The 24,605-nt window shown below is 41.7% G+C and overlaps 1 pseudogene; it reads right to left on the bottom strand.

Annotated features, from left to right (window-relative positions):
- Positions 1 to 5,260: 5,260 nt before the first annotated feature.
- LOC131255624 (H/ACA ribonucleoprotein complex subunit 2-like protein) overlaps positions 5,261 to 24,605 on the bottom strand; it is a 41,875-nt pseudogene continuing 22,530 nt past the window's right edge.

Here is a 24,605-nt window from a genome sequence, read left to right as displayed (position 1 = left end):
CGTGTGTCATACTTGTGTCTCGGTTATTAAACATGTGTTTGGATGGGAGTCTTTGTTAGTTAAATGAAATCTTAAAATTTATAGTGGGCTAGAAATCATAGAATTGCATATCAAAATATAGGGTCCGATGGTTATTTTTAAGAGGTGCAGGGCTCTTTTGACTTGTCGCAATCCACATGGCCCAATGAAATGCTACCACATGTCAACACTATATACAAATGACGGACACAATCTCACTTGCCCTTCCACAAATCTCTAGATCCTACTTCCTTCGGTGACATGTAGCTTGCTAAAATTAGAATGACTTAGGGCCATATGCACATTTGCAGGCGAAAAAAGAAATACACTGAGAGGAACACGTGATCATCATAGAGCGGCATGTGTGATCGAGCAACATGCTCAAGAAACTTATAAAGCTTCGTCGATACTGAAAATCTTGTGACACAATATACGCACGGCAAGGTCATCTCGTACAATCATACCGAAGAGGAAAATAAAAATTTTTAGAGACAACTACTGCTTTTGCATAGACTACGAAGGGTTAAGAAACGGATTCTTCCAAAATTAGAAAGGGGTCAAGGCATGCAATGAAGAATTTGAATCCAGCTAGGATACAACCTCCTAACCTTTGAGTATAAAAGCATGCACCAATAAGAAAACCTTGACGCAACCACCATCTCTCCACGTCTATATAAACGGCACTTAAAAAAGAGTCTGAGGCCCTCGTCAACACACACAATCTCTTTATACAAAGCAATGCTATCCATTTTAATCTTAGATTTATTTCCTCCACTTCTGTCTAGCCCCGCTGCAGCAAGTCTAGAGTTTAACATATTTTATATATGTGTTATACAGTTTCATTGTTATAATATGATTAGGAATAGTGTAAATATCCACGACCACCATTGTCAGATTTTCGATTAATTGAGTCTATACTTTGAAGATCACACAAGTCATTTCTTGTAAACCACACGTCTCGAGTGTTTGTGCATACGGACGATTATAGGTAATTTATCTTTTATTTTATCTGCTTTATATTGTCGCTAATTATAATTACAAATTTACAAATCAATAAAAATCAACTATTATCATTTATTTTTAATCTTATTTTTTGCATTACTGAGAAACCTTAAAATCACGATCACCGTTAAAAGAGAAGTCCTTAACTTAAGGCAAAATGCAAAATGGTCTCATTGAAGAACGGACCCTCCCTTTCCATATCGCTTAATCTAATCGCTGCAACATTGGTAGCTAGACAATCAGATCAACCTTCATATGGTCTTGGTATCGATCCCTAGTGGGGGTGGCTAACATGGAGTGTGTGTACTGTCATGGGTGTATTTATACTAACAAGCTAACCCAAAAAAAAAAAAAAAAAATCCCTTCATAAGTCTCATCAATACATCGTTGAAACTTCTAAACACCTTGAGAGATCGGCTGTTATATAAGTTGATCATATCATAGGCCTCGCGATCCAACCCATTAATCATCTTTAATTAGGTCATGTGGTGGATCTTTTCTAACCTAATCATTTGGATCTTTGGGCCGTTTGGACCCGAGAGATGGCTTCATCCATGATATGCATTTTCAGTTTTTCGAAGGACCTTGATAATTTGGCCGAAGTCAGTTTGGCTGGGCCCTTGATCTACTGATACGATAATTAGTCAACCTCTTCCAAAACATGTTTGAAACGTATCATCCTTAACTTGCATTGTCCCTTGACATATGTAGAATTCCACAAAGGTATTTTTATCAAAGCTTAATGTGGAATAATAGTTTAAATCTCATTTTGGATGAAGTGTATACGTATACCATTCTGTCCATAAAAAATAAAGCAGATACAAATCTCAAGTGGACCACACCACATAAAATAGTGGTGATTGAACACCCACCGTTAAAAACATTCTAAGGTCCACAGTAATGTTTAATTGCTATCAAACCCATTTGTAGGGTCACACAGACCTGGATTGAGGTAAAACAAAAATATCAGCTTCACCCAAAACTTTCCTGACCCCATGAAGTTTTTAATGGTAGGCGTTCACTCAGCACTGTTTCCTGTGGTGTGGTCCACATGAGATTTAGATCTACTTCATTTTTTAGCTCATCCCCTAAAAGGAGCTTGAAAAACAGATAGACGGCCTGGATATAAAACACATACATCCCGGTGGGCCCCGCAGTGATGGATCCACCGATGTCGTTGGTTACCGGATACACCGAATCGGCGTCCCAAAGGTTCGGGCCCGCTGGATGCTGTACAAAGCTGCTGAACCCTTTCTGCCTTTCTCGTGATTGATCCAGGCCGTTCATCTAAAAAGTCCAGATATAATTGGTCGCACGGAAAAATCTCGGATATCAGGAACCTTGATGTTGGTAAAAACTTCCAAATGAAAGAGTTAAAAACAACGGTCCAAAAAGCCTGGGTATTACCCCGCCCCTACCTAGCTAGGAATGGACAGGGGCTCTGAGGAGCCACCCTAATGTATAGATTTTATCCACACCGTCCATCCATTTTTTTCATATCATTTTAGTGTATAAGACAAAAACTGAGACAGTTTCAAGCCTCAAGTGGACCACACAGTAGAGATTAAATACGTACCGTTGAAAAAATTTTGAGGGCCACGGAAGTTTTGGATCAAGCTGATATTTGTGTTTTCCCTTCATCCAGGTCTATGTAACGTTATTAACAGGTTGGATGGAAATTAACCATCACGCCTCCCTACCCTTTTTATCCAAAATAAACGGTTCAGATTCTATCATTCTGAGAATAATTTAAAATAGGGTTTTGCTAACGTCCATTGGGGTGTCTATTGTCAATCTGAACCATTCATTGTTAGAATGATCAAATCAAAGTGCTACTTTAGAATGATAAAAAAAAAAATACAAAGTTGAATCTATCTATCTAGATGGCTAAATGTTTCACGATGATGATTGGATCCATTTTATTTCTCTAGTCTCACTGTCTCCACATTCATGCTATTGATCGGAAGCTTAGGATCAATCGAAATGAACGGTTGAGATCAACAATAAATCACCTGATGTGACCTTTAAAATGTCTGGGAACGTTGCTAACCTCCATGGGACCAATTACTTTAAATAGATGTATAGACTCTTGCCTTACAATTTCCATAGAAATTCATTATTTCAAAATGGTGGTGACTGGGCCGCCGCACACGTGGCATGCACGTACAGCAATACAGCAATATGGACCATTCAAAATTGTGGGTCCCAATGTCTATGGAACAATGCCCATCGATTTGTGCCTATTGAGTATGGACCGCTCACTTTTAACCGTCCAATCTAGATTTTTTTCAATCAGCAACATTCAAGCTATGACTTGGACTGATCAGATTGACTTACATGCATCCCACGCGTGCTTTATGATAGGTACGCTCACATGCACACGGACACACGTGGGAATCCAATCGCCTCTGTACAAAGAGAAAAACTTGGATACTCTGGCAAAGCGTGATGGATAATACACAGGCACTTCGAAATTACTTAAAAATCACATACAAGTCAAATAAACGGTCCCAATTACAGGTCCCAGTTTTTAATGTATTATTAACTAATATTTAAGATTATTTGATAATCGGCTTGTGGGGTTGGCTTTTACTTATTGGACGGTTAAAAATGAAAATTATCCAATGGCCCTATTTCAACAAGTACCCACCAATCAGAGGCTAGGATTGTTCAACCAATCTAGTTCTGGAACTGTGAGTTAGCAGCGGGGGCTCCACATTTTAATACGAATTTATGTATGCCACGTGTATACTGAGTGCCTGAGTATCAGGCATCATACTCTCAGAGTAGTAAATAAGTATGGATTCGGTGTGGAGCACGTAGAACAGGAACATAGCAGGAGCATATGCTGTTCATCCAGTGGGACCCACCACGTATAGGATAGCCCATATTTTAAATACCAATCCTACCCATCAATTTTCTGCACTGAATGCCTACCTCTTTGATCGCTTTTAAGGCTATTTATCATACGGCTACGATCATCTGATCAATCATTATTTTGAAACAATTGCCATCCTTGATCGTCCACTGGAAGGACGGTCCTGATTGACATGATCCCTGCCATGGAAGCAGATTGCTTACTGAGTAAACTGTGAGGGGCCCACCGTGATGTGTTTGTATTATCCACACCATCCATCCGTTTTACCACCTCATTTTAGGGCATGGGCCCATAATGTAACCATATGCAAAGCTCAACTGGACCACACCACAGGAAAAAGTGGGATTTGAACACCGACCGTTAAAAACTTCTTGGAGCCCACAGAAGTTTTAGATCAAGCTGATATTTGATTTTTTCCCTTAATCCATGTCCGTATGAACTTATGAACAGATTGGATGACAAAAAACTTCATTGTCGGCCTTAGGAAGGTTTCAACGGTGGACGTCATTATCCCCACAGTTTGTTGCGGTGTGGTCCACCTGAGCTTTGAATATGCTTCAATTTTGGGCCCACGTCCTAAAATGATCTGGAAAAAAGGATGGACGGCGTGGATAAGGCACATACATTCATGGTGGGCCCCATAGTAACTCAGTACGCAATCCGCTTCCCCCCTGCCATGCTCTCTGACGAATGGGCTCCACATTCCGCAACTACCGTCCCACGCAAGATCCACAACTCGCAAACCGTTCATCTGTTGGGCCCTACCATTGATCAGCTGTGCCGGAACTGCAACCGTTCATCTGTACCATCCGCCTCAAATCCTACAATCAGCATTCGAATGGTAAAGATGCAATTTTCAGTAAGGCCAAATCCATGGTAAGGCCCCATATATCAAACTGCCCGGATCAAATACATGCTTACCACCTGATTAAAAAAAAAACACACACACACAGGTGGGCCCAGTCCCAGATCCTTTCCCAAAAAACACAAACCACCTTTCAAACATGAAAAAGAACATTCACCAATTAACAGAAGATAAGGACCACCACCTCATAATCATGATCCAACGGTTGCAAATGACTCCTTCAATGGCTCAAAAAATAAAAAATAAAAAAACAGCTATATTATGGGAATGAAAAGGCAACTGGTCCCCACCCACCCACCCACCCACCCCAACACAAGCTATGCTCATACAAGCATGACAAATGACAGAGGCATAAAGCAAAAGCAAATGCATGCATATAAAAAAAATTCCTCAGGTGGGCCCCACTTTGTTGATTCCCTGGCCCGCTCCTCCGGTGGGCCACTCCTGTACAAAAAGAAAAGGACAATTGGTGGTTAAAAAGTAGGCAATGGTCCACATTGAACGACACCGGTGGCCCATCCCGGATGACGACGAAGTTCTCATTTACCAACTCTGGATATGATCTGTTTCACAATCTTTCGAGAAATGCATACAAGATAGCGAAAAGCTGGAGCAAGCGAATTGGGCTTCGGTCTTCAAAAGAGGCGGGATGTAAGTTCATTTACGTCCAATACGACTTGGGTGTAATCCGCCTTCAATTTTTCCTGCTCTTCCTGGCCCAACTCTCCCTTGGCGGGTTTCGTTAGCACCAGCACGCAGCATGTGGGCCTCTTCGTGGTCCCTGCGGTAGCAAGATCCTGAAAAAGAAAAATGGGTGGGCCCCACAAAGAACGGTCAACATACGGAAGGCTTTGATCCTAAGTTTTCAACAGCACCAAGGTGGCGTGTGGCACAATTTAGAGGTGGCAATGGGTCAGGTTCGGGTCCAATCAAGGTCAATCTGAGCATGACCCATGACTGCAGATGAGATGACCATGGTCGACCCATGACCTCATTCCCAAGCCCAAGCCCAAGCCCATCCCGACAACAGGTCACTCAGCATGCTATTTCAATGTGTGGTACCCTAAGGGTAGGATCATGAGTCTGCTCTGATACATATACTAGATATATACAGTATATTTTCATGTACAACATACCAACCCTTCCAATAAGTCCACCCAACTATGACGATCATATAGTGCAAAAATCAGCCCCCATCTGCTCATCAGGTGGGCCACAGCATAGTAAAAAAATAAAATTTATAGCCATCGATAAATAGCAAAATACAAGTGTGGTCCACTCAACTAGTGGACGTGGCTGATTTTTGCCTAAGGCAATCCTCATGGTGGGAACCCATCAGACGAATTAAATGCCACACGCACACAAATGGTCAGAAGTAATCCATTAGGTGGACCATAACCTAGTGGTTCAAACGATTGGACATGTCGCTGCATAAATAAAAGTATAAATATCTACATTCTAAATATATATTAACATTACAAGATAAATCTATAATAGGAGCATAGGGCCATAATTTTGGATTGCTAGGGAGGCTGGCAATTTAGGTAACATGAGTGGGCTACATTTTCTGACACGAGCCCGCCCGAACCTACTAAGTTTGACCCCGGCTTCTAAAGTAGGTAGTGTGGGTCGACCTATTGCTAGCCCTATGGGACATGTTAGCAGTGCATAGGCCAGCCCCCACCATGAAGATCATACGAAGAACCCGGCCAGTCAACTCATCAAGTGGGCCACCCCTTTAAAAAATGGATGGTTAAAAAATGCCAACGGTCCGCATTCAATGTGTTTGTGGCTCTCCATCAAAACTGAGTTGAGCCAGTCACATTCCAAACTTTTTTATTTTTATTTATTTATTTATTTAGATATTGCATGGGAAGTGGGAGCGGATTAGGTGCAGCCCTTACTGTAGGGCCCATCTTGATGTATGTATTCTATATCCACCCTGTCCATCCATTTTTCCAGATCATTTTATTGCATAAGCCCAAAAATGAAGGGAAACAGTGGTGATTGACCATTAAAAACTTCTTGTGGGCCACAAGTTTTGGATCAAGCTGATATTTATATTTTCCCTTCATTTAAGTTTGTGTGACCTTATCACTAGGTTGGATGGCAAATAAACATTATAGAAACATTACGGTGAGCCCTATTAAGTTTTTAATGGTAGAGAATTCAATCACCACTGTTTCCTATAGTATGGACCTTTATTTTTGGGCTCATGCCATAAAATGATATGGAAAAATGGATGGACAGCATGGATATAGAATACATACATCAAGGTGGGACCTACGGTAAGGGCTGCACCATCTTGGGTGAGGCTAGGGCCGCACCTAATCCACTCCGTAAGCAACTTGGACCAAGACTCTATGCAGGTCCGTCCCAATAGTAGACAAGACGAATGTGTGGTTATTAGAACTGTTGATCTGTTGGGCCACCATGTTCAAGGGCCATGTACCAAAACACATTATGTTAATCCGGCAAAACTAGCAATAACTTGGACTGTAGCCCACATCCATGCAGTGGCCCACTAGATCAACAGTCCCAATCAACACACATGTTTGCAATGTGTAACATGGGGAGCAAGATGTATAGAAAATCTACTATGCATTCTATATGCATTTCTCAATACCTTTGAAAATTAAATAAATAAATAATAGTAATAATAATAGCATTTCTCAATACATCTAAAAATAAATAAATAATAGTAATAATAAAAGCATTTCTCAACTTGGACAATGATGCATGCCAATATTGGACATGGCGACTTCAAAAACCGATCAGCGGTTCAATAGAAACAAATTCAATTTTTAATTTATCCATTTATACATTAAAATAAAAATAAAAAAATATATAATAAAAAAAAAAAGATTTTATCAAAAAATTCCTCGGATATTTGCATTTTACTATAAAATTCCTGGGAGATGTTTTTTGGAGGGTGGAAGTGTACAAAATTGTCCTCGTTTAGTTTTTTCTTTGAAAGGTAATAAAGTTGAGAATTGTGGACTCCACATGGTATTTGTACAACATCCAATCTGTCTAAACATATGAAACCCACCATGATGTTCGCACAACCCAAAAATCTGGCTGATCAAATCAGGAGAATGGCTACAAATGAATTTAGATGTTTTTGAGTGGTGTATGTTAGTTTTTATGGTTTGGTCCACCTTATCATTTGATCTGCCAATGTTTTGGTCCTTTTGGTAATCATGGTATGGTGCATCTATTGGATGGGTTGGATGCTAGACATATAACTTGTGGGCCCCACAATTCTCGATTCACCATTTTTTAAAGAAAAAACCAAGAGTGTTTAGGTGATTTCTCTCCTCAATAAGCATTGGTCAGTAATTTGAGAGGTTGGAGGCATTATTTGGTAAAATCTGATTTTAAGGAAATTTGCTGAAAATCCCCTAAAAAATTTACCCAAAAATTAAATAAAAATAATAATAGCAATCCCCTAAAAGAAAAAACTAAAATGAGAATGTTTTGGTGAGAACCAACCACCTACAGCCGGCTGCATGCTAAACTTGTGCAGGCGGCCATCTTTCCCATCAAACATGCCACTTGTGTAAGATATCATGCAAACGGTAGGGCCCATCACAAAGATCACCTCTCAAATCAGGCAGACTTGGTCGTTGGGTGGCCCAGCTAACGACTGGATCTGCCTGATTTTTGAAACAGGCAATCTTCATGATGGAGCCCACCATTTGCATGGTATGCACGTCCTAATGTGACATGCTGGTGGCAACAGCATAGTTCGAAAACCCGAAAACTCTACTTGACTCAATATTCAGCTGGGTTTGGTCGACTGGAAGAGTCAACTCGACTCGCTAGTTAACAATTAAATTAAAAGGTTTTAGGCATAGGTGTTTGGGATATGTATGATCTGAGTACAAAAATGGTGCAATCTCCTCCAAGCATAGCACATGGCAAGCTGGTAGCAAGGCACACGTTCAACGTTCAGGTCATGCACTCTCACTCAGTTCAAGTCATGCCTTTGAGTCGACCGAGTTGGCGAGCTGACTCAATAAGTCTTGCCAAGTCAGTACCGAGTCTCGCCGGGCAGCGAGTTTCTTAGTGACCCGACTCAATATCTCTTCAGTGACTGGGCCGAGTTCCAAGTCGAGTCAAACCATGGTTGGCAGGAGAGATGGGGGTGTATGACAAGCTAGATACAGCCAGCTGTAGGTAATCAGTTCATACGGAGTGGTGTCTAGTGCTGCCAAAACACATCTACACCAAGATATGTGGACCCCACCTTGATGAATAAAATGACCAAAAGGGGAGATGAATCGAATTAAAAGTGAAAGGAAGCACTAGCATCGATTTTGACAGGCACTAAATGTATTTATAAAGGGAAATGACAGGCAGACTAATCAACAGAAAAGCATGGTTTGGTTGTTGCTTCGAACACAATAAAAGGCCAAAAACAGTTTCAGGACGAACCAAATTGCATTATCAAAAGACAGAATTACCCCACAAAGACGCAATTATAGGGGGACTGAAAAAGGTAGCACTCATTAAAAGTAAATGAAGGTACGTAAAGAGGATAACAACATGTGCCATGTCAATCAGGAGCGCAACTTGGCTACAACCCCAGAACCAGCAATGTGGGTGAGACCCTGACTGTGGAAAGAAATGAGGTGTTGAACAGGAAGACACAGTATAATGCTTCAGAATGCAATGATGGAGAGAGTATAAACTCTTATTAGTGATAATATATATATATATATATATATATATAGAGAGAGAGAGAGAGAGAGAGAGAGAGAGAGAGAGAGAGAGAGAAACTTCGATACTCTGGTGGTGTGATGGATGATATGCAGGCACTTAGAATTTACTTCGAAATTGCACAAGGGCATACAAGTAGTCAAATTAAACAGTCCAAACTATGGTATCCAGAGTAGAAGGATCATGAACCAAAATTAAGCTTATTTGATTGTCTGACTATTGGATTCCTGAACATTTATTGGACAGTTAAAATGGGGAAGAAAAAAAATTCCAACCACAAACAAGTGTCCACGAATCAGTGGTTAAAATTGTTCAACCAATCTGATCTTAGGATTGTGACTTGGCCATAGTAGGGTGCACAATCTAGTCAGTTTATATGAGTTAATATATGCCACGTGTACAATTTCTGTGTTCTTGCGTATCAAGCATCATATATGCCACGTGTACAATTTCTGTGTTCTTGCGTATCAAGCATCATATATGCCACGTGTACAATTTCTCTTGCTCCGGTGGTAGACTCTAAGGAGTTTCAACACCTGGTCAAGGGTTCGAGTATCAATAGGTGGTGAAATCCCACTCCAATGTGAGTGTGTGGGGGGGTGTGTGCATGTGTAAAAAATTTTATTTTTATTTATAAAAAAAAAAAAAAAAAAAAGTATCATATAAATACTCAAATAAAAATAAAATAAAATAAATTCATTATAGATACACATATATAAACTATGCAAGGACATGAGGCGTCAAAAGGAAGATACCAAACAACCTGAAATTCCTAGAATAGTAAAATGTTTAAGAACTAACTGGTATAAAAATACAAACCACTTAAACATATCGATTAAAATATGTTAAATACATCCACATCTATAAAAACTTAAGGGAACTTTACAAACTAGTACCTCATTAATATGGTATTTACAACCCAGTACCCTTTTAAATTAAATTTTCATTAAGCTACCTCATTAATTTAGTTATTGTCAAAAGGGTAACTTTCCGCTAGTTTTCTCTAACTTCCGCTAGTTTAAAGTATGATTTTTCCTAAAATGACAAAAAAGCCTATCAGTTAATGAGGTTGTTTAAGAAAAGTTACATAGTTACGTAGATGTAAATATCATTAATGAGGTGTTATTATCCAAGAATTTCTAAAAAAGAAAAAAATAAATAAAAATCAAGAGTTTTACTAGTAGTGACGTGGCTACTGGTCGGTGTTTTGTGGGCCCCACCATGATGTATGTGTTTTATCCATGTTGTCCATTCCATTTTGCTAGATCATTTTAGGGAATGAGCCCAAAAATGAAGCAAATCCAAAACTCAGGTCGACCACACCGCAGGAAATAGTGGTGATTGATTGCTCACCATTAAAAACTTCCTGGGGCCCACTTATGTTTATTTTCATCCAACCTGTTGATCAGGTCACATAGACCTTGATGAAGGGAAAACAAAAATATCAGCTTGATCCAAAACTTTAGTAGCCCCCGAGAAGTTTTTAATTGGTGAGGGTTCAATCACCACTGTTTCCTGCGATGTGGTCCACCTGAGATCTGGATCTGCCTCATTTTTGGGCCATACCCTAAAATGAGCTGGCAAATTTGATAGATGGCGTGGATAAAATACATACACCATGGCGGGGCCCACTGAATTTGGCTGTCATCAACATGGTGTGATTGCATGTCGCAAGCGTGCACAATTGGCTGTTTTGTAGAGGCGTGTCTGGTCCAGCAATGCTCTTTTAGGGCCTCTTTTCAACCAGACAATAAAGAAACTTTGATGGCAAAGACTTTTCAATTATATCTCATCTATATGAAGAGTTTGGATCACCAAAATATGGGAGTCAAATGTACCATTTGCATGTGTGCCTACATGTGGATTGGCAGGCCACAAGGCCCTATACACGTATGGAATTAGGAAATCTCAAGATAGCTATGTTTGTGACGTGGCAAGTATGAAACTTGGAATCGGGGTAGGTTTCATAATAGAAGCAAAGCAGGAGTATCTGAGAGGAAACGGACTGATTGTATTGTATTATTTTATTTCTGGCAGATGATCCGTAACCTGTAGTACTGAAGTCACTATTGGTCAGTGCTTTGAGGGCCCCACTATGATGTATGTGTTTTATCCACACCATCTATCCATTTTGCCAGATCATTTTAGGGAATGATCTAAAAAATGAGGCAGATCCAAATCTTAGGTGGACCACACCGTAGGAAACAGAGGTGATTGAACGCCCACTATTAAAAACTTCTTAGGGGCAACAAAAGTTTTGGATCAAGCAGATATTTGTGTTTTCCCTTCATCCAGGTCTGTGTAACCTAATCAACAGGTTGGATCGAAAATAAACATTACACTGGACCCTAGGAAGTTCTTAATGGTGGGCATTCAATCATTCCTGCAGTGTGATCCACCTAAGATTTGGATCTGCCTCATTTTTGGGCTCACACCATAAAATGATCTAGCAAAATGAATAGATGAAGTGGATCAAACACACATCGTGGTGGGGCCCCATAGAGCACTGACCAGTAGCCACCTCACTACTAGTATGCAATCTGCATTCAGTGAAAACCCTTAATTTTTTTTTTCCTTTTTAGGAATTTTTTTATAATAACACCTCATTAATGATATTTACATCTAGTTACATATTTAACTTTTCTTAAGCGATCTCATTAACTGATGGGTATTATTGTCATTTTAGGAAAAATCATGATAAAGTTAGAGAAAACTAATAGAAGGTACCCCTTTGACAATAACATGATTAATGAGGTAGGTTAATGAAATTTAAATTTAAAAAGGTACTGGGATGTAAACATCATATTAATGAGGTACTATTTTGTAAAATTCTCAAAACCTAATCTTGGGTTGTTTCCTTAATGTGGTGTTGACATGCATGGCAATGAAAGTGATGGGAACATCTCGCACATATGCATGCCCCCCTTCGATCTGGATCGATGACGACATCCATGGACGGCCTCCTAGTTAAAGGACTGTGTTTTGGTTACTTGGGGTGGACCCGATCATCCTGTGGATCCCATCATTGGATCTCATTATCGTGGCCCACTACCCTAGGTGACCTAGGACTTTGAGTTTTGCTTATTACCGTTATTAGGAACATTCTGAACAATTTAGATTACATTGATTAATTGTTATTTTTTATTACTTCATCTTTAAGTAATAGTATAAGCACATGGCACGGCTTATGGGGTATAGGTTTTTCTTATAAATAGGCAACCCCTTGTAGGGTTTTTTTCATTGAAGATGATTAAAAAAATTCCACGTTTTCTTGCTTCTCTAATTCTCTGAGTTATGGATACTCAATTGGGTGTGAAACCCTCCCTTCTTCGAAGGGCTAACTACCATGGTACGAAGCCACACCCATCCCAAATCGCCCCCATCTCCTATCCTCCATATTCCTTATCTCTTATAATCATTCCCTTATCAAATTCACCCACGTTTACAGCTAATCTTTCCCCTGCTTGCAAGAAGGCCGAAACTTCGGCGAAGCACCGTGTTCAAACCGATCATCCGTTTGGCCTGAAATTTGGAGGGAAGGTGGCCCATCCCTAGCCGACCAGGCACTAGCTGGTCGATTCTAGATTCGTGGGCCCCACACACGTGCGAGCCGCCATCCACGCACATGCGTCAGGCCAGTTTGCTGTCCACACGTGCAGGCTGATCACAGGTTCCCTCTCGTTTCTATTTCACTCTTCTTTCGCCTTGTTTCTATAACCCTAACCCTAGATCATCTCAAATCCTCAAGTTTTATTCCACTTTTGAAACCCTAGGTTTTCCCGAATTGAAACATGAGAATCCCTTGGATTGGGAAATAATCCTTTGCATGTGTAGATAAATCTACTATCCTTTGAGCATTGTTTAGTCTATAATTTTTAATTGATTCAGCCCTAACATGTGTAGGCTTGGACCCTCGTAGATTCCCCTTGTTGAATGCTCGACTTTATATGGGATGTGGAATTATTGTGATTGTTTCTAAATTATTATGATCTAAAGCCTGAAATCTTGCACATCATATCTAATTTTCATGTCTTGCATAAAATTTGGTATCAGAGCTTAGGTTTTTCATTGGGGATTGCATTGCATGTTAAGGGTTTAGTCTACTCACGTTTATTTTGCATTAAATTTCATCATACAGGGTTGTTTAGGACCCATCGTTCACAACATAGACTGCTGAATTTTCTATTGTCAGAAATTCCCCAATTTTCATTGCTGAATTTTTTGTTAACAAACTGTTTGGACAGTTATATTGCTGAAATTTTAGGAGCGTTGCGTAGTTTCCCTCATATAGAGTCCTCTAGGAGCATTTAGCCCCATTTAGATGCATATAGTTGTATTAGAGGACCTTTGAGTTGAGTGGGTAATTGTATGCCCACACGTACTGGTCGCGATTTTGGGTTGCACTCTGCACTAAACATAGAGCAATTACAGGAGTCAATGGACAACATAACCCGGCAGTTTGAGTCTTTGGGTAGGCGCTTAGAACAACATATTGACCAACGCTGGGATTAGCTTAATGTGCGAGTTACCCAACTAGAGACTTCCGCCTGGGCAAATTTCGTCATTGGGGAAGATGCCCAATATCAGGCAGGTGGTCAGGAGGATAGACAAGGGAATAGGGGTGGCCAAGGAATTGGTCATAGGCGCGTGCCCGTGCACCCACCCCTAGAGCTAGGCATTTTATACCCGAACCGGTGGATCCGACCCAATCAGACCCGATTCGACCCGATTCGAACAGAATTGATGGTCAGGATCAGTCAGGATCAGATAACATAATCTAGATCCGAATTATTTTCGAGTCGAATCCGGATAGGCCCTATTCTGAACCAACCCGATCCGAAATCCGATCTAATTGGATCCAATTCGGACCGGCCTGATCCGGACCGTCTGCAATTTCTAAGTGCCTGTGTATGATCCATCAAACTCCACCAGAGTATTAAATTTTCTCATAACTGCAACCCACGCTATAGCGGTTTTAAACAAAACAATGGGTTGCAAAAGCGGTTTTAAGTTTCCTGTTTGAAAATTCAGACGTATTCGATATTTCTGCTTGGAAATCGGTCCAAATGGACTAGTTTAAATTTGTGGGTCCCACAGTGATATATACGATGTATCTGTGCCGTCCATCCATTCTAGCAAAACATTTTGAGGCATGAGCCAAAAAATGAGGCCGATCTAACACTCAAGTGACCCACACCAAAGGAAACAGTGGCCCTAAAAAGTTTTTAAAGGTAAGTGTTTGATTTCCTAAATCCTGTGGTGTGGCCCACTTGAGCTTTGGATCTTCCTCATCCTTTTAGACGATGCCATAATTTCAGCTGGGATAATGGATGGACGGTGTGGATAAGACACATATCACCGTGGGCCCCACATATTTCACAGCATCATCGGTTTTAGTGCCAAAACAAGCAAACATCGTATCAAGCATTGGTACAGCTGCTGTAATTAAGGAAATCATCATTAACCATTTCCTGTGAGTTTACCATTGGTTTGGAGATCAAAGTTATATGGCCCTACAGTGATGTATTTATTATATCTACACCGTTGATATATATTTAAAGATCATTTTAGAGCATTATCCAAAAAAATGGATCATATCCAAAGATCATCTGGACCACACCACAAATAGCAACAGAGAATGATTTTCAGTGTGGTCCCACTACTTTTTCCAGTGTGGTCCACTTGATAGTCAGATCTATCTTATTTTTTATCTCAAGCTTTAACACGAGCTTGCCAAATGGATGGACGGTTTGGATATAACACATCCCATGATCAGACCTACATAACTTGGTAACATCAAAGTCATCTTTTCGTGGGCAACAAGTTACAGCAGCTGTCGTGCACAACACGTTCGCAGCTGCAGCGCCTCGAGCTCCAAGTTGTACGAACGGCTTAAATGATATCAACCTTATATGGACCCCACAATGATGTATTTATTATATCCATACCGTTTATCCATTTTTCATGATCATTTTAGATCATTTGGAAAAAAAAAAAAAAATCATATCTAAAGCTCAAATGGACCACATCGAAAATAGCAATGAGATAATGATTTTCACCATTTTTAACAATCCGAATCGCACCCAACCCAATCTGACTCAGTTTCCCTGACCGAGTCGGACTAGGTTCAGGTCAGGCCAACTGTGTGCCGGGTAGGATTGAGTCCTATGTTCCGGACTCGGTCCCGGATCGGATCGGATTCAGGTCAGTCCAGCTGGATTTCGGACCGAATCGGGTTAGCCCCAATCCGATCCGACTCGGTCCAATGCCCACCTTTGCCTACCCCGCAAGGGGCATCATGATCATTATGACCCAGATGCGTAACTCCTCAAGAGAGTTAGAGTAGAGGCCCCTACGTTTAATGGCCACTTGGGCCCTAAAGCTTTTTTAGATTGGTTGGCGGATATGGACCACTATTTTGAGTTGCAGGACATGTCGGATGCTCGTCGAGTCCGATTTGCCAAGATAAAGCTTGTGCGCCAAGCAAAAAGATTTTGGGCTACTGTGGAACAAAAGAAAAAGAGGTTGATGGAACCCCCAATAGTCCATTGGGGAGAAATGAAAGAAACTCTTAAGGAAAAATCTCCCTTTCTCTTATCACTCGAGGTTGTTTGAGGAATCGAAGTCCAAGTCTAAGCCTTTTCATATTCTAAATACCAAAAACTTTGAGCGAAAGACTAAGTCGGACTCGATGGTGTACGCCCTTGTGGCTAGGGAAAGTGCACCAAAGGCTAGTGCAGAGTTACCCACTGAGGCCATTCCGGTAGTGGATGAGTTTCGTGATGTCTTTCCCGGTGATCTACCGGACGAGCTTCCCCCTATGAGGTATATACAGCACGCCATTGATTTAGTCCTTGGGACGACTCTACCAAACTTGTTTGAGGTTGTCAATAGGAGTTTAGGAAATTTGCTCAGGTGTTTAGTGGAGGAGCACACCATAACGTGGGACACTACACTACCTATCGCTGAGTTTGCATTTAATTGTTCTATCAATAGATCCACAGGTTTAAGTCATTTTGAAGTCGTTACTGGTTATAAACCTAGGAAGCATATTGATCTTGTCCCTATGTCCGTCCCATAAGCCATTAGAGTCTGCAGAATCCTTTGCACATCACATTCATTCATTGCATCAAGAAATTAGGCGAAAGATCAATACTAGTAATGAACATTATAAAATTTCTGTTGACCAACATAAACGATTCAGGGAATTCAATGTAGGGGACTGTGACGGTCCGCATTAGGCCAGAGCGGTACCCTCAGGGAGCCATTCGTAAATTACACACGCGTAGCGCTAGACCATTCAAAACTATAAAACGAAAGTCTCAATACGCATGTGGTAGATCTTCCACCTTCTATGGGAATTAGTTCCACATTCAATGTGGAGGATCAAGTTGCATTTCAAGGGACCACTGATACATTGTCCAGCCTGTCACCTAACCATCCTAATTCCCCAGACTTTTTCCTTGATCCATATTCCATAGCCCCCTCCCGACCCATCTTCCCAGCCTCTACCTCCCATACATACCCTTCCCACACCCAGAGATGAGATAGAGAATATTCTGGACCATCAGATTATATCGACGTCAGATGGCGAATTTCAAAAGTTCCTGATCAAGTGGAAGTCACGCCCAGCTTCAGACAATACGTGGCTCATTGAGGAGCTTTAGAGACTTAATCCTGACATCTTGGAGCAGTTCAGGAATTTTGTTTCGCCAGTGGAGAAATCTTCGCAGCCGGGGAGAGTTGGTGGGGACATCTCGAGCACAAGCACGCCTCCTTACGCACGTACGCAAGGAGGGCCCCACCTTTGATCTGGATCGACGACGACATCCATAGAGAGCTTCCTAGTTAAAGGATTGTGTTTTGGTTACTTGGGGTGGACCCGATCATCATGTGGATCCTATCATTGGATCTCATGATCGTGGCCCACTACCCTAAGTGACCTAGGACTTTGAGTTTTGCTTATTATCGTTATTAGGAACATCATGAATGGTTTAGATTGCATTAATTAGTTGTTATTTTTTATTACTTCGTCTTTAAGTAATAGTATGCGCACATGGCGCGGCCTTTGGGGTATATGTTTTTCTTATAAATAGGCAACCCCTTGTAAGGTTTTTTTTTTACATTGAAGATGATTAAAAAAATTCTGCATTTTCCTGCTTCTCTAATTCTCTGAGTTGTGAAAACCTAATTGGGTGTGAAACCATCCCTTCTTCGAAGGGCTAACTACCGTGGTACGAAGCCACACCCATCCCAAATCGCCCCCATCTCCTACCCTCCATATTCCTCATCTCCTACAGTCATCACCTCATCAAATCCACCCAAGTTTGCAGCTAATCTTTCCCCTATAGCAGATTTCCAGAATCTGGCCTTGCAAGAGGGCTGAAACTTCAGCGGAGCACCATGTTCAAACCGATCATCCGTTTGGCCTCAAATTTGGAGGGAAGGTGGCCCATCCCTGGCCGACCAGGCACTAGCTGGCCGATTCTAGATTCATGATCCCCACACACATGCGGGCAATCATCCATGCATGTGCGTCAAGCCGGTTTGTTGTCCACACGTGCGAGCTGATCACAGGTTCCCTCTCGTCTTTATTTTAATCCTCTTTTGCCTTGTTTCCATAACCCTAACCCTAGATCATCTCAAATCCCCAAGTTCTATTCCACTTTTGAAACCCTATGTTTTCCCGAGTTGAAATGTGAGAATCCCTTGGATTGGGAAATAATCATTTGCATGTATGGATGAATCTACTATCCTTTGAGCATCGTTTGGTCTATAATTTTTAATTGATTCAACCCGAACATGTGTAGGCTTGGACCCTCGTAGATTTCCCTTGTTGAATGCTTGACTTTACATGGGATGTGGAATTATTGTGATTGTTTATAAATTATAATGATCTAAAGCCTAAAATCTTGCACATCATATCTAATTTTCATGTCCTACATCAGAAAGGTTTCTAGACTTTAGCATTGCAATGGTTTAAATCCTTCCAAGGGTCAGCCCACCATGTTTGACCTTCAAGCATAGCCTTCCATGAGTAGGGCTCAGGCCTGGACTCCTAGACCCATTGGGCTGGTTCAGATTGGGTTAAATACAACCTGAACACAGGCCATACTCTAGTAATTTATATAAGTTGTATACATTATTGAATACGCTTACCATACAGTATACAAGTAGAAATTGCTTAATAGGCTGGGCTGGTATTGGGAAGAAAATTTATTCAGGTAGGCTCTGGTTTAGAAAAGGAAATAAAATAAAACAAAAAACTCGGCCCGTTTCAGGCTTAGGCATAGGACCTTGTATTATCGGGTTGGGCTCATGCTCAACCCAACCTGGCCTGGTCAATCAACCCTGTTAGCATCCATATGAATCTCCACTAATTATATAGGAAAAATGAAGGGGAAAGAAAAGTCTTGAAATGCATCACAAAGGACTTGAACTTACTTCCTTTGAGGGTACATATATGTATGGGATTTCAGCTTCTTCACATAAGATGGGGACGTGTGATCACATCAATTGGGGAAATATTTCCAGCTATTACGCATAACCTGCAGCATTGAAAATCATCTCAAAAGTTCAACTCCACATTCCATTTAAGGTGCGCGGAAAAAAGAAAAAACTGAAAAACAACTGCCAAGATCTAAATTTTCAGATGACTAAAAAATGAATAGAAGATTAAAAGAAGATCAAGGAAAGTTGGAATTATCAGGAAAATCATGATGCTAGATTAGAATGTGCAATAATCTGAAGAATAGGAGTGCCGATCAGCTGGGTCTGGGCCATGCCAGGGTCAGCCCGAGCTGAACCAATTTAGTAATTGGCACCACCCGTAGATTTGTCGAATGGATACATTAACATGGCGTTGGAGACAAATCCCAGAAAGCTTGGGGGCCACCATGGGTGGGCCCCTTGTAGTGATATGCATGCTTCCTCATTTGTTGGAACCCTCATCATTTTGATCTTATTGTGCCACCTCATGTTGTGCTGACACATCACACTTAGCTACCACGTGTTGCTTCCTCATAGGCTATCAAAATCCAAATGCCACATATTGAGTAGGGCACAGCCATGAGGATAACTGCCTTACCTTGCCTCCCTATAATAAGGGTATTACCTTTCCAAAAAAGGCAAGAAAAATGTGTGAAAGAGAAAGGAGGGGAGTGAAATGAGCATGGATCTCCACCAGCTGGTGGAAGCATCATGACAACTCTCAACCTCTCACCTGCTACATGCATCATTTTGGGTAGTTTGGTATTACAACACCCACCCTCAACGTACATTCTTTCCTTTCTTGAACTTGGGGGATCCAATTGTTCCCAACATGCACACAGTATCCATTCTGTCTTCTTGTACTAGGGGATTTGTTTATTGGCTGCATGCACACGGTACCTCTTGCACCATACATTTACTTATTGCAAATAAGTCGTCCAAGGCCGACCAAGCCAAGTCCTCGCGGGTTTACGAGAGGATGCAGAAATATCAAGGACACCATAAATAATAACCTGTCCTTGAGACAGGTGTTCGCTTCAAAGTGTAAATTTGCAATTCTCTCTTTTTGCTGCCCCTATTTTCTCTTAGGGGATCATGTCATTTGAAAGTTCTTAGGCTACTTACTGGGACTCATTAATATCACCAGCAAAATTATCAGGCAATCAGTCTGATAGGGGATTCCTTACAAATTCCAGACTTCACTAGATCCTTTGATGATCATCTCAAAGGCCCTTAGCAACATGTTAGATCAGGCAACAGATTGAAGCTTAATCAATGGCTCTGAGCTGGAGCATGCCAACTTTCATATCTCACCCCTCCAGTTCGTTGATGATACACTTTTGTTTTGCGAGGCAGATAAGGTGCAAGTCAATGATCTGCATAAGGTTCTTGGTGCTTTTGAGGTTGTCTGGGCAGGAAATCCATATTCAGAAACTGTGAAATATTGGAAGTGTCTTCCTTGCACGTCTTTGGGTGCAATCCGGATAATTTCCCATCCACCTACCTCAGTCTTCCTTTAACTGTCAGCAAGACAGCTAAGCATCTTTAAGATGTGCTAGTGGGGACGATGGAGTAGAAGTTGTGTAGTAGGACAAGTAATTACTTAAAAAGTAATCTGGTAGAAAAAGTCATTACTTATATTTTGGGTTTGTATGAACTTGATTGAGCCATCCTTGTCTAGCATGACTTACATTTGTCTCTATTTTAGTGCCCAGCTAGTCATTCAAATATTATAGAGGATTCAAGGGGATTTCCCTTGGCTAGGGGCTGAAAATAAAAGTGCCACTTGGTTAGTTGGGAGAAGGTTTGTAAGCTTAAGAAGTATGAGGGATTTGGCATTAGAGGTCTCGAAGTTCGAGAATTTGGATCTCTTGGGTAAATGGTTGTGGAGATTTAGGAAGGAAGAAGGCAGCCTACCGAAAAGCATGATAGCTTGTAAATATGAGGTGGAAGGTTGGTCATCTTGGCAGTCTTCTCAGTATAGAGCTTCTGGTCTATGAAAAGATGTGCTCAAAGTGAGTCCCCTATTTCGCAGAGATATCTTTTGCGCCAAGGGATGGTACTCGGATCAGATTCTAGATGGACAGGTGGTTTCGGGACACCCCCCCTAGTCTCTTTCCCTAGCCTTTTCAGGCTTAACACCCAAGTAGATGCCCATTTCTCCTAATGTGCCTCTTAAGGTGGGAGACCAAGTGGCATGGGATCCTTGATTCCTGAGAAACCTGACTTTCAAGAAGAGTAGTGACTTTGTGGGTCTCGTGGATCTTTTTAATGCCCAAGGAATCACTTTGTTGGTTCAGGTAGGTGGGTGTGGAATGCAACAGCTCAAGTCATTTCTATGCCGTCGTCCTATTTAGCCATCTCCACCCCCATATCCATGGTTCTGAAGTTCGGAATCGGCGTACATATCGGCCCAGCCGAAAAACAATATGATACGGTATTGTGTATTGGTATAGGCCCCATATTTGACCGTATTAATCAGAATTATTTCCAAGACAATCATTTACGGGAAATTATTAGAGAAAAGGGAAGCAACATATTCAAGAATGTATCACTTTTTTTGAAAGATGACATTTTATTGAAATAACCCGACTCAGCAAACTTAAGACAAGGAAAGAATTATTCAAGAATGTGTGTGTGCGGGCATATATGTATGTATGTATGTGTATGTATGTATATGTATATGTATATGTATGTATGTATTTTTGACATGTATGTAATGGTGTGTTGGACTTTTCTTTGATAAGAATATCTTCAGACTTTTCAGTTGCCTTTCAAACATCAAGGCAAAGTCCCTTGAGAAACCCATTGTGGAAGACGAGATTAAAGTAGATGTAGTGTCCTTGGGAAGGGACAAGGCCTCGAGTCCTAATGGGTTCCTGTTGGCCCTCTTTCAAGAGTTTCGGAACATGGTTAAAGATCTTATTATGGGCTTCATGACGGTGTCTTTCAAGAGGGGCCATTTGTCGGCCGTGATAGGTGCATCCTTTATTGCAATTAACCCGAAGGTATCAAGAGCTGAAAGCTTGAAGGATTTCACGCCAATAAGTCTAATTGGGGGACCCTACAAGATCCTTGAAAACACTTTGGCAGCCAAATTCAAGGCAGTCCTAACCAGTGTCATCTCCAAGAATCAAGGTGCATTCATAGCAGGAAGGCAGATTTTAGATAGCGTACTTATTGCCCATGAATGTATTGATTCTCAACACAAGGGACGAAAGGCATACTCTGCAACTTAGACATGGAAAAGGCGATGACCATGACATTTGAAAGTTCTTTAGACTACTTACTTGGACAGATCAGTTGCAGGCCAAAGTAGAGAGGTTGGATGAGGGATTGCGTTTGATTAGCCAAGTTTTGCATCTTGGTAAATGGGTCACCTAAAGTTACTTCAAGCCATCCAGGGGCATCCGGCAAGGGGAACCACTCTCCCCCTTTTTGTTTGTCGTGGTATCCCAAGCACTAAGTAGGATGCTAGCTAAAGGTCAAGAAGCAAATATCATCCAAGGTTTTTAAACGAATAGGGAGAGCGCCCCCCAATCTCTCATCTCAAATTTGTCGATGATACGATCCTTTTTTGTGAAGCCAGCGATGACATGGTGGACAAGTTGAGTATGGTGATTTTATACTTTGAAGTGGTCTCGGGCCTAAGAGTCAACATTACCAAGAGCGAAATGTTGGGGGTCCGAGTGCCAAGGAGGGAGTAGAGTGGAGGGCATGGATTTTCAAATGCCGCGCGGGTACTTTTCCATCAATTTATCTTGGGCTTCCTCTCTGTATAGGAAAACCAACAAAACACTTATGGGATGTGGTCACAAAAAGGTTTGGAAGAACTATCAATGTGGAAAAGCCAATATCTATCCTTGGGTGGCCGGATCACTCTCATTAAAGTAGCTCTCTCCATTCTCCCATTATACTTGATGTCCCTTTTCAGATGTCCAAAGTTAGTATTTGGCAAGGTTGGAAAAGTTGCGGTATGACTTCCTGAAGCAAGGGTTAGAGTACAGGAAAAGATTTCTTTTGGGGTGGAAAGAAATGTGTACTTCATACAAGGAGGGGCTGGTATCAGGGACTTGGGCATGATGAATTTAGCTGATGCAGGACAATTAACCACTTGCTCTAAAAGCTTGAACCGTTAGAGTATGGCAAATTAAACCCTTTATCTCATAGCCTAAACCTCAGCCAAACCCCCCTCGTGGCCTCGTGGGCCCCAAATCACATGGGCCGCCCACCTCGAGTGTGTCCCCGCATCCCACAGGCTACCTCGTTCGAGCCCGGTGTGAAATGCCCCTGCATTAATCACCCCCGATGAGGAGTTTCGAACACGAGACCTCCCCCGTGGGCCCTAAATCACATGGGTCACTCACCCCAAATGTGTCCCCGCATCCCACAGGCTACCCCACTCGAGTATGTTTTCAGATCACAGAGCTTTGCTAAGCCCACACGTGTCTAATAAAGCTCACATACACACCACTGATGCAGGACAATTAACCACTTGCTCTAAAAGCTCGAACTTTTAGAGTATGGCGAATTAATCCTTTTATCTCATAGCCCAGGCCCCACATCTCATGGGTAAGGACCTCGGCCGAACCCCCCTCGTGGGCTCGTGGGCCCCAAATCACATGGGTCGCCCACCTTGAGTGTGTCCCCGCATCCAACGGGCTACCCCACTCGAGCCTGGTGTGAAATGCCCCTACATTAATCACCCCTGGTGAGGAGTCTCGAACACGAGACCTCCCCCGTGGGCCCCAAATCACATGGGTCACCCACCTCGAGTATGTCCCCACATCTCACGGGCTACCCCACTCGAGCCCGGTGTGAAATGCCCCTGCATTATTAGCTCTCTTGGGAAAGTGGCTATGGCGATTCGAGATAAAGGAGGATGCCTTATAGCAAGCAGTCATAGTAGAAAAGTATGGGTGTCAAGGAGGGTGGGGGGTTAGGGGCTTGTCTCTCTACTGAGCTTCATATGTGTGGAGGGGAATATCTATCCTAAAAGGCAAAGTTTAGTGAGGGGGACAGATTCTCTATTGGAAATGGGGAGAGTGTCCAATTCTAGAAGGCCGTGTGGATTGGAGAATGCCCACTCCAGTTGGTGAACCCGAGAATTATCTGCCTCTCTTCGGGAAACATTATCATGGTCTCTAAATGCTTTTGTTTCTTCAAAATGATGTTGTTTGGACCCCACCTTGCCGAAGAAACTTGCAGGATGAGGAAGTTGAGGAGTTCAGGAGGCTTCTTGATCGTCTCCAACATTGCATACCGGTGAGGAATGAAAGAGAATGATTTGGTTGAAGGACAAATTAGGGAGCTTCTCGGTCCATTCCTTTTGCAAGTTCCTTAGATCATCGGATGGAGGGGGAATGCAAACAAACATGACCAACGTTTTCCACTATGTTTCAAGGATGCAGAAACAATTGAGTATCCATCCACGCAACGTTCCCTTAGGTTGGGGATCTAATGGAACTTCTTCAATCTTTTCGAGTTGAATGGAATGGGTCATGTTGCTTTCGATTGGGAACTTTTTAACCATGGCAGGGTGGCCACAAGGATTGCAAAGGGAGATCTTCCTTGTACCAACACACTTCTTGCCTCTTTGTGGGCAATTTGGCTCAATCAGAATAGGAG

The sequence above is a fragment of the Magnolia sinica genome, chromosome 9 (genome assembly GCF_029962835.1).
Source record: "Magnolia sinica isolate HGM2019 chromosome 9, MsV1, whole genome shotgun sequence".
Taxonomy (NCBI): Eukaryota; Viridiplantae; Streptophyta; class Magnoliopsida; order Magnoliales; family Magnoliaceae; genus Magnolia; species Magnolia sinica.
This window is presented reverse-complemented; position numbering and strand designations above follow the sequence as displayed.